At 54.5% G+C, this 10,584-nt stretch overlaps 1 long non-coding RNA gene across 1 annotated transcript; it reads right to left on the minus strand.

Annotated features, from left to right (window-relative positions):
- Positions 1–9,901: 9,901 nt before the first annotated feature.
- On the minus strand, positions 9,902–10,463 carry LOC140653368 (uncharacterized). The gene is made up of 2 exons (XR_012043098.1): positions 10,148–10,463; positions 9,902–9,995 (listed from the first exon to the last, which is right to left on the minus strand). It is a non-coding gene; the product is annotated as an uncharacterized lncRNA (long non-coding RNA).
- Between the last annotated feature and the right edge of the window lie 121 nt (positions 10,464–10,584).

Raw genomic sequence — 10,584 nt, forward strand, 5'->3', positions numbered from 1 at the left:
GACGAAACCACATGCGGATGCAAGGTGCCTGCTTGGCTCAGGCTGCTGAGAAACCCTCGCTTCCTGGGTGTATTACCAGGGGTGTGTTAACCCTCGCCTGCGATGTAGGAAAGGATGGTGAAGAGCCAAAGCCCTCGGCAGCGGCACCAAGTTGGACGGCAGGAGCGGTTTCATCAGTCTAATTAAATTCAGACTGATCGGTGAACTGCGCTCGCATGGCTCAAAACCTTTCTGGAAACCAGTGGGGTTTTTATTTGTTTGCTTTAAGTACCATAAAAGTGCTGTATGCTTTTATTTGTGGCACCGAGGCACTAAAGAGATAAAAGATCTATAAATATCTGCTGGATGTTATAGATTAAAAAAAAAAAAGTGCCTCCCCGCTCGCATCTTTTCCCGTAAGCACCAGTGCAATGCGGTCCAGGCAGCCCAGCCCTGCGCCTGCTCCCGTTTCGATTGCCATCCCAGCCTTCCCTTTGAAATCCCCTGCATCCCTCCAGCTGTTCAACATATTTCAGGCTTGAGTCTCCCCCCCACCAGAAACTGCTCCTTTGGTTTCTCTTAAGCTCCCCCGTCTGGTTTTCGTAACTGCAGAACGCAAACGGGGACTTTTCCCAGGGTGTTATCGAGGCCACGGGTCTGCGATGCCCCGGGGATGCAACCCCAGACCTTCCCCACACCAGGAGCCGAAAACTCGCCTGGAGGAACCGTGCCGGTGGGCTGGGGAGGGAGAGGATAGGAAACGCCAGTTTAAGAAGAATTTAAAAAAACCCCAACGTGCCAAATTCACCCCGAAAAAGCTGGTGGGGACCTTACATCGGTTTGATCAGCATTTTATCTGATCCCTGTAAGAGGCTGCAGCGTTTGCACTTTGGAGGGGTTTCTTTTTTTAGCCTGATACAGGAGCATCAAAATATTTTCCTAGAGCCCAAGTGACTCAGAAAGGCCAACCCCATATTTTAAAGTGACTTAAATATGCAAGAACCTGTCAGATACTGAAATCATTCGGAAAATTTTCCCTTTGATCCGTAGTTAAGACAAAGACCTGGAAACGGAGCTCCCCTGCGCTGTCGGCTCCCAGCGAAGCCGCAGATCCCCAGCTGGTGGGAAGCCTCTGGCTGGACAACTCCCACTCCCCCTCCTCTGAGAAAACAGCAGTTTGTGCAAATAAAACATTTGCTCTGGGTTTTTTGGTTTGGTTTTTTTTTTTTGGCTTTTGCTCAGCAGCTGGTCAGCCCCTAATGAGCAAGCTGGGCTTTGATTTCCTGCCTGGGAAAGGGGGCGTAAAAGAAATGGGAGAGGATCTGGGTTAGAAATTTGACTCACGCCAGTGATCCCGGCTGGGAATTGCTCCCCTTTGTCCCTTGTCCCAGAGGGAGGACAGGTTCCAGAGGGAGGATCTGGATCAGCTCGGGGGGCAAGCATAAGGGGCCACGGGGGAATTGCGGTGGTGCCTGGAGAAAGCGAAATCCCTTGGCCTGGCTGGGGAGAGGCACCCCATGTCTCCGCGCTGCCCTCCAAACCGGGCTTGCGCTGGCCAGGCCTTGCAGGATGGGACAACGGCAGCTCTGTTATTCCTCTCGTGCAGTTCCTTAATCCCCGGGCAGGGCACTGCCGCTGAGCTCAGGTGTTAGCTTTGCCCCACTGGCACGCCGGCGGGAGACGAGGTGCTGGTCCCCGCAGAATAAGCCCGTCTAAGTCCTGCTCGCACCTTTCGCCGCCGCGTTCCCAGCTGGCTCTGCCGCCTGCTCGCCCGGGGCGGAAAGCAGAGGGGCAAGGCCAGCAGCCAGCTCCCAGGCATCTACACCGGCCCCCAGCCACCTCCCCACAGGGCTCCTCTCCTTCCGTGCTCCTCTTAGGGCTTTTGCACTCACGATGTCCAGCATCCCGAACGCAAGCCGCAGAACCTTATCCCAGCCAGGCAAGGCTGGAGCAAGCCCCGGCCGTGCTCCCCACATCCAGCCCGGGAGCAGGAGGGGGGGCTCATCACCCCAACTGTCCTACCTGGGTCAGGCAATGCATTCAGGGGACTTTCTGGTTGTTTAGAGGTGGTGAAGCCTTCCCTTGCCCCTTCCCGCAGTAACTGTGTGTATTGTCTCTCCCAGGTGGCAGAGACGGCCAGACCTCGCCTGGGACACTTGGGAAAAATCACGTTCCTCGTTTCCCTAATGGCTCTCAGCAGATTTAGGCAGGAGGGCAAACGAAGAGCTGCTGTTCGCTATCGGTGATCTTGAGGAAAGAGTTTTGGGTGTTTTGCTTTTGCCCTGACGAGGCAGCGAGGGTGAGGAGGGCTCTCGGGAATGGTAAACCTGGAAAGAAGCAGCCCAGAAAGGCTTGGAAAGGTTCTAGGTGTAACGCTGGGCGCTTGGGACGTGGCCAGGCTCAAGCAAAGCAGGATGAGGGAGGACACCGCAACAGGTCTGAGACCAAACACAACCCAAATAGATGTCCCTACCTAGAGCTTGGGTCCTGGCCTGGCGATCAGACCAGCCCGTCCCCTCTGCCTGGCTCTCCCCACGATGACAAACACCCCAAGATGCCCCCCAAAGCAAACACACGGTAAAAACACCCTCAGCCAGCCCAGACCCCAAGGTGTCCCCATCTCTGCCCATCCTGCCAGAGGGACAGAGCTGCCCCGAGGCCAGTTCCAGCCCCCGACTGCGCTGTGCCCCATCTGGATGGATGTCTGGAGGGACCACATCTGATTCACATCGTCTCACAGCTGAAAATCCTGCGTCAGGCGCTTCAAAGGACACGGCCTTATAGCTGAGGGGCTCCCCTTGAACTCGATGGCAAGCCGCCCCGCCGCAGGGTCCGGGTGATGGCTGGGGGCGGCTGTTTTATCTCCTGAATGTTTTCCCCTTCCCATAAACAGAAGGAGCGGATGGGAACTTGTCTGAGACCAACAGGGAAATGACGGGGCGGGGGGAGAGGGGTGTTAAATCTTCAAAAGCACTGAAGTGCCGGATCCTGGAAGAGACACTGAAAGCAGGGAACGTCGCTGGTGGGGGAAGCTGAGCACCGGGGAGAGCACCAGGCGAGCACTTCTAATCTTTTTCTTTTATGTGAAGTTGCAGAAAAAAGAAAAGAAAAATATTTTCAATAACCTAAAAGATGAGCAGACCGACCCTCCCAGCCCTGCAGCAGCAGCGCGTGGCGGAGACGAAGGGCCACGCTGCCCCGAGGGTGGACCTGCCCCTGAGCACAGCGCGGTGCAGAGTGCGGCCCCAACTGCTCCCCAGCACCCGCAGCCAAACCCCGCGCTATCTCAGAGGTCCACACGGCCTGGGAATAAGCACATCTGGAACCAACACCTCCCAAATTGTCCTTCTGCGGCCAAGCCAATCCCGGCCCCTTAATGATGCCGTTAATTAATCCAGAGTACAAAAATAGCTCTGCAGGATTTCCTGCCTCCCCTCCCTCCCCTCCAACAGCACCACAATGTAAGAGGAAGGAGGAGAAGCTCGTAAAGCAGAATTAAGGAAAGATGCTCCGCAGAGCCCACGGTACGTCCCTGCATTACCGCTCTCATTTCATTTGGAGTGACCTCCGTCCTTCCCCTGCCCATGCACACCCAGAGCACAGCTCATCCTTCCCATCCCACGCGTGCAACACGCAGGCGTAAGCTGAAGACACACTGGGCTTTGTTAAATTCACATCATTAAACTCCTGGGAAGCGCCCAGGCGATGAGGGTGCAGGCAGGGTGGCAGGCACCTCGCCGCCCGCCCAGCTGCTCTGCGGGAGCGGGTCTGGACGTGGAGTGAGACGAAATCTGATGTGTAATAACTCCACCTAGAGGGAAAAGGAACGGCCAGGAGAGACGGGCCACGGGCGACTGTGGCACGGCCAAGCACGTTCCCCATCGCCTGCCGGCTGGGACCGAGGAGGGATCGCTGCCTGGACATGGAGATGGCCCTGCTGCAGGTGGCCCCAGGACACCAGAGAGGCCATGGCTCGCTGTGGCAGTGGCACGATGCTCGGTTCCATGGGTGTATCAGCCACCGTCAGTGCTCAGTGAGCCTACAGCCAGCTCGGATCCAAAAGCCTAGCTGTCCCTTTCCACCCCCAGGACCAATTGCCACTCTCTGGTTTCACACACGAGATTCGTGGCCATCCCACGGGCGATTCTCTGAGTCCTTCACTCAGGGCATTTCCCTCTGTTGTTATTTCCTTGCTGACACCTGGAGTTTCACTCCTCCCCAGCACTTCCTAGGGCACAGACATCTCTGTGGGTGGGCCACACAACAAGTTCCAAACTGGTGGGGAAATCAGAGCAAACACATCTTGTCACGGTCCCCCTCCCAGTGCTGCAATACACCCAGTGCTAAAATACCCCCCAAATCTGAGAGTTTGTTCTCCACACCCACACGCTCTGGCTTTCTTTCTCTTTTTTTTTCAATAGCAGATCCATCTGCAATTTCGTCAGAGATGGTAAGAGCTGGAAAGTGCTTCCTGTCTCATCCAGACCCTCTGCCCATCTCCAGCCAGGACCAGCTCCACCAGAGCTCGGGGTGGGTTGGCCACAGTCTCCCCACCCTGTGCAATGGGAGAGGGGGTTCCTTCGGAGGGAAATCTGGGACTGTTCGCCCTGCTCCTGCCTGCATCTAGCTGAACCTCAGCACAGAGGGTTCAGGGATGGAGGACATGAATACAGGCAGGCATGGATGGATGGAAGGACGGCTGGATGGCGAGAAGGATGGCTGGAAGGATGGATGGATGGGGTGAAGCCACTGGCACAAACTGTGGTACCTTTTCCCAGCGCTCACCGGCTGCCACCAGCTCTGGCTGGTGTCCAGGAGGACCATCACCCCGAGCAGGGGAGGTGGGAGCACCGCGCAGGAGCAGCCCCCCTCGGCACAGCCCATCCAGAGACCTTAGCAGACTATTGAAGTTTTCACGGCCTTGTTGATCCTCTCCAGGCGTGAGCAGGCGGCCAGCAGTCACCACCGTGCAATTCTGAGAAACCAGACGTGTTTTCTCCTCCCGTCCCTCCCAGGCCCCCATCTTTGCCAACCGGCTGCTCAGCCTCTTTCAGGCCCTGCTCGCTTCAGCCCCGCTGCCCTTCCCGCGGGACTCCTGCCCACACTGTGCCGGCTCTGGGCATGGGAATCAGCTGCTGGGTTTTTTTTTTCTTCTCTGTAACCTTGGAAATTGGAGGCCAAGGGAACATTAGCTTCAGCTTCTGTTTAACAACCACCTCTTATCACTGCTTGCACAGTGCAGCCCAGATGGAAGATAAAGCATTTCCACCGCGATGGATAAACAGAGATCAAGCCTACCAAGCGGCTTGCCCGGCAATATCGTCCTCTGCCTGCTCGGCTGCCCGGATTCAGGGTGTGCTTCTTCCCAGGCCCCATGTTCCCCAGCACAGTGCAGGGTCCAGCCAGGCAGGTAAATCCTCCCCTTGCTCCTGGCTCAGCCGGTTGTTAACCACTTACTTCCAAACTGTTGCACGCTTTGTCCCGGCAGCCGGCTGCCGAGGGACGTGCCAAGGCTTTTCTGCTGGGGCTGCTGCAGAGCCTTCGGCCAGGGCGGCCATGAGCAGAGCTGCCGTGCCAGGACTCACGTACAACCAGGGTGCGAGAGGTCCCTCCTGTACGGCTCCTCTCCAAAGCCCTTCCCGCTGCTCATCCCACCAGGGCGGTGATTTTGCCTTCAGGTTTCAGATGACCCGATGGTGCAGGCTGGACGCTCACCCTTACCCAAACCCCGGCTGCCCCACGGCTGCAGAGAGGTCAGTTTTGTCCCTTAAACGTATCCCCCAGCATCCATGGAAGGGGAGGACAAGAGATCAGAGCTGTATTTCATTTGAGGCAACTTTGATCCTGAATTTAATCGAGCTCATAGAAATACAACCTTTGGGAAATACAGGAAGGTCCTTCTTGACTGGCCCACTGATGGGACGTCGGGTGAGACAGCGCGTTTGCAGAGACAGTCACTAGATAAATGCCATCTTGGTGCCACCAGCTTGTATTTGGTGGAAGGGAAAAAGGTAAAAGCTATTATGTACTCACTAATCCATCTGGAGAAAACAGTTTATCGAATCCACAGTGCGCTCATTTTGTACTGGAAGGCTGGGGAGATCTGTCATCCGGAGTGCTCTGCCTGCAGCTGATGAGAAAATGTCCTTTTACCTGCAGAGACCGTAAATCTCTGGAGTTACCTGCAGTGCACGCACCCTCCTACCCGCTGCACACAGGCTCGGGACACTTTGGGATCAGAAGTACCATTTAGGCTGTGTTCCCTATTTCTCAGCTCGAGGATGGATCCGTGCTTGATCTGACCCCAGCTCCAGTTTTTGGGGGTGAGCTGATGCTATTTTACTTCTCATAAAATAGTCACATCCAAAGGAAGGCGATGGCAATAAATCGGTTTCTTGCTGGAGCTGCTTTTGCATGTTTTTTAAGCCTTGACTTGGACTCCGAGCCAGGATATTTGAGTATTAACGAGGCGCAATGCTGTTAACCTCAGGTGGGGATTTTCTCCATAAAAAAAAAAAAGTGTTCCTGGGCCGTGGGCAGGAGAGACAAGAAAACCTGAAGACACAAACACGCACTAATTCCAGCCTCCGCAGACAGCGGGCTGGGGCTGCCTCCGCAAGGGGCAGCCTCTGCTTCCCTCTGAAAGCGACGGCTGGGGCAGGGGGCTGCGACACACCTGCGGATCCTAACACTTCCCCTTCCCCTGCGGTTAAATTACATTTGGCTTCTCGACTAAAGATGGGATAATTATTTCCAGCGAGGCAGACACGGTCCAGATGCAATTCTTTCATAACTGCACTAACACTATCATAAACCCCAAAGAAATACCATTTCCCAGGTCCCAGGCGGCCATCTGGATGGCAGCAGAGCTTTGCCGAAGACTGCCAGGTTTCCCCTATGACTTTATTAAGTTTGAGCAGGTATTTAGTTTCTCGTTATCCATCCACGGGCAACATTTGGGGAGACACAGCAGCATCTTTCTTTCCTCTGGTAAACAGATGGGGATTAAGCGGGTGCTGGGTCCTCTGTGAAATCCAGGTGCCTGGAGCTGGTTTATGCAGCTCTTCTGCAGACATTTTCACCGCTCAGGATTTATTGGTGGCTGGATATAGCCCGATCTACGAGAGGTTAAAAAGAATCAAAGAGGCTGGTCCCTAGGTATACCAAGCCCCGAGCATCTGTTTCCAAAACAGAATGTAAACAATTTTATTGTGGCAAGGATTTATTCGTTCTTACTGCCCTGTGTCATGCAGCCAAAGGAAAGGAGAGCGCTTTTTGTCTCCTCGTAAAGCAGGGTGTGTTTCAGACTCAGACATTTACATCAAACAAGTGCATGGCTCCTTTCCCATCTTTCTGACTGTCCCACAGTCACGAATTTGCAATTTCCCTGCCTTGTGACCGCCTTGTTCCAGTGCTGGCAAATACAGAGCAGCCAGAGGATATCACTTTGCTGGTTTTTTTTTTTTTTCCTCTGCAACAAAATACGCCGCAGTGGAACCAGCAGAGAGGAGATGAACGCATCCGTGACACAAGTGGAAATGTGTTATTTCAACTTTCCCCTTGCTCTTTAGCAACCAAATCCTGGCCTCGGAGGTACCGTGGAGATTTATCTGTTGGCTGCTGTGAATCCTTGCTGGCCCTAATCACTTGACCTTTAAAAAGTCACCGGGTGGGACTTGGAGATGTCTCAAGGAGATGTGAGAGCTCATCAGCAGCCACGTGCCTTTCACCAAGCTTTCAGTAAGAAGCAAAGCCTGTTTCATGCGTGGACTCTCAGGAGCCTTCACAAAGTGGCTGAGCCCTGATCCAGTTTCCCCTTGCTGGGTACACTAATCCAGTCCTTCCCCATAGGCCACTTCTTTAAAAGCCCACAAGAGCACCACCACCTCCTTCCAATGTGGTTAAAATCAGAGAAAAAGCTTAAAACTTACTGCACAGCGAGGGGGGGCAGCTGAAAACCAGCTGGCCCCGTTCTGCCCTGCCTGTGCGGTTGGCCCAGGTTTTGCCGGAGGGTTTTGGATGGGCTCTGGGAGGGTGTAAAGAGCAAACCTTTGTGAGAGGTTAATGCCCTCACGACAGCAGCTCTTCTCCAAAATGTCTCTGGGTTCCTGAAATGGAAGAGGGTCTCAGAGGTGCTGACAGAGGCACTGTTCAGTTTAAGCCCCTCCGTCGGGGCAGGTTTCTTTGCTCTCAGCTTGCAAACCCAGTTGAAGGTCTGTTCCCACTTCCACCCGCAGCCTGGCAAATTCACCTTTCCTCGGGAAGGTTTTTTTCCGTCCAGATCATTTCCCTGCTCTGGTTTAGACTCATGCTGCTACAAAATCCACGTGCAGAAAGGTTTCTGTCCTCAAGCCAAGCTGAAGTCAGTACCTGTGGTAGTAAATAGGACAGGACTGATCTCCAGGAATAACAAAAACAGCTCTGCTGGGGCAGGGCAAGAGGTTTAACCAAACCAAAGGATTTTTTTTCTTCATTCTGCAACGTTATGCTGTGGCAGAGTGGGAGCTCTGGAGGTGAGAAGCTGAGATACACACACGGAGGATAGTGCTGTTTGGCTATTAAATACCACAGGCCAGATGTACCTTCTGGGTCAGGATGTCCCTACACAGCTGACTGCCAGAAACTGGGAGGACGTATCTGGATAAGGCTTGTCCAAAACTGCCATATTCCCCATGCAGGCCCAGGACCTCTGCTCCAAGCCTCAGTGGGGAGAACTGGGCTGACCCCATGTGGTCACGGCCTTGTTATGGCATGATTTTGTTTTTAAAAAGTCACAACTTTTCACAGTTACTTCAGTAAAATGCAAAATCTACCTCACATCCATAAAATCTTTCCATTAAGAAAAAGGCACCGTGGAGGGAGTTAAGCTATATCCTGGTCTGTCATTTTTCACGCAGTGGAAATGTGTCCACGCTCCCAGTTTCCTCATCTAACCAGCCAAAGCAGTGCTTCCCCATTTATTTTCGCGCATGGAAGCAGGATATGGTGTTCATTTTTTAGCATGGATGGGACCTTCCCACTCCTCTTAATCCCTCAAAACAAAGGAAATAGAGAAGGAACGGGGAGGGGAAAGCTCACACCCACTGTGCCTTTCCCTTGCAACAAGAGGTTAATAGCCGCGGTGATTCACCCACGCAGCCCCCAGCCCTGGACAAGCTTGGGGCGAGCATCGCCCCCAGACTTTGGGTGTGCCTGAGCCCAGGGAGGTTGGCGTGTGTCATCTGGTCACTCTGGGCCCGAAGAAGTAAAAAACTAAGTAATGTTGATTGTTGCCATGGGAACAGTGAGTGATTCATTCTGAGGGTAAAGTAACAGGGGGAAGAAACATGGAAAATTAAAATCATGTTTCAGAAGCATGTTGTGTAATTATCTTGTTCAGCAGGCCTCCTGCTCCATGCTATGTGCGTGCCTTGACCTCAGCTATTTATAAAACAGCCTCTCAAGAAGATCTCCAAGTTGTTTTTTTTTATTGAAAAGGAAGAAAAACCCTCACTTATGCCCCCTGCCAGCCTTGGAGGCTGAACAAGGCCCATCCCGGCACAGGACAGCAGGTCTTGTCCAAGGGGAGTGACGGAGCCTCCAAAAACAATCCCCCAGAGATGAAAATCATCAATGTGAGCGATGCTTTCATGACAAAAGCTGCTGCCACCTGCAATTCCTCAGGAGAAAGCAGAAGCTTTGTACAGCCCTCTCCTCTGAGCCGTCCCTCCACAGGTACCCGTGAGCCCCTCCTGAGCTGTGCCCAGATCTGGATTAAAGAGAGCAGCCCTCCAAAGCCATCACACAGCCTCCTGGAGGGACTCCGGAGGCCAAACCCCAGCGAAAACGCAGGGAAACCTACACAGAGCAGCCAGCAATTACACCCTGCAGGCTGCCTAGTGATCTGTTGCTTCTGAAAAGCGTCACACGGATCTTCACTGACCTCACATGGTCTGGGCCTCAGTTTTACATTTGCCCCAGAAGAAAGTCCAAAATCTTGATGGGAATGGCAGCTGGCTGAAAAAAAACCCGCCAAGCTGTAAAGAGAAAGCAGGCGTGGATGAGAGGAAGGCATGATCCTGCAAAGACGGCCCCCAAACCGTGCTGCGAGGAGTGGGGCTCCCACACCCCACTGAAGGGGAAATCGCTCCCTGTGCTGAGGGACACTGCCCGCTCCCCTGCCACTCGCCTCGCTCCTGGGGGGACGCTACTTCAGAGATACCGAGGGATTTTCTTCCAGGCGCCAAAACCCTGTCAGGGAACGGCAAACGCCTCAGCCTTCGCGCCTCCGAGGAGGAGCAGGGCCGCACCCTGGCTCCCCACCAGCCTGAGGCCCGGCCGGCCGGCCTCGCTGCCCTCACCCTTCCTCCTGCCGAAGCCCACCGGAGCTGCCGCCAGGGTGAAACGGTCCTTGCGGCCGGGGGGTAGCAGGGGGGGGCTCCGCGGGAGGGCTGAGGCCGGGCAGCGGCAGCGACCGCCGAGCATCGCCCGCCATCTTGCGCCGCCTCGGCGGGTACAGCGCGACGCGACGGGCGGGGCGGGGCCTCTGTCAGAGAGAGGGCGTGGTCACACCGCCCACCACCCAATCCGCGCGTGGGGGCGGGGCCGTTCCCGAAGGTCGCAAGG

The sequence above is a fragment of the Ciconia boyciana genome, chromosome 6 (genome assembly GCF_034638445.1).
Source record: "Ciconia boyciana chromosome 6, ASM3463844v1, whole genome shotgun sequence".
In the NCBI taxonomy this organism is placed as follows: domain Eukaryota; kingdom Metazoa; phylum Chordata; class Aves; order Ciconiiformes; family Ciconiidae; genus Ciconia; species Ciconia boyciana.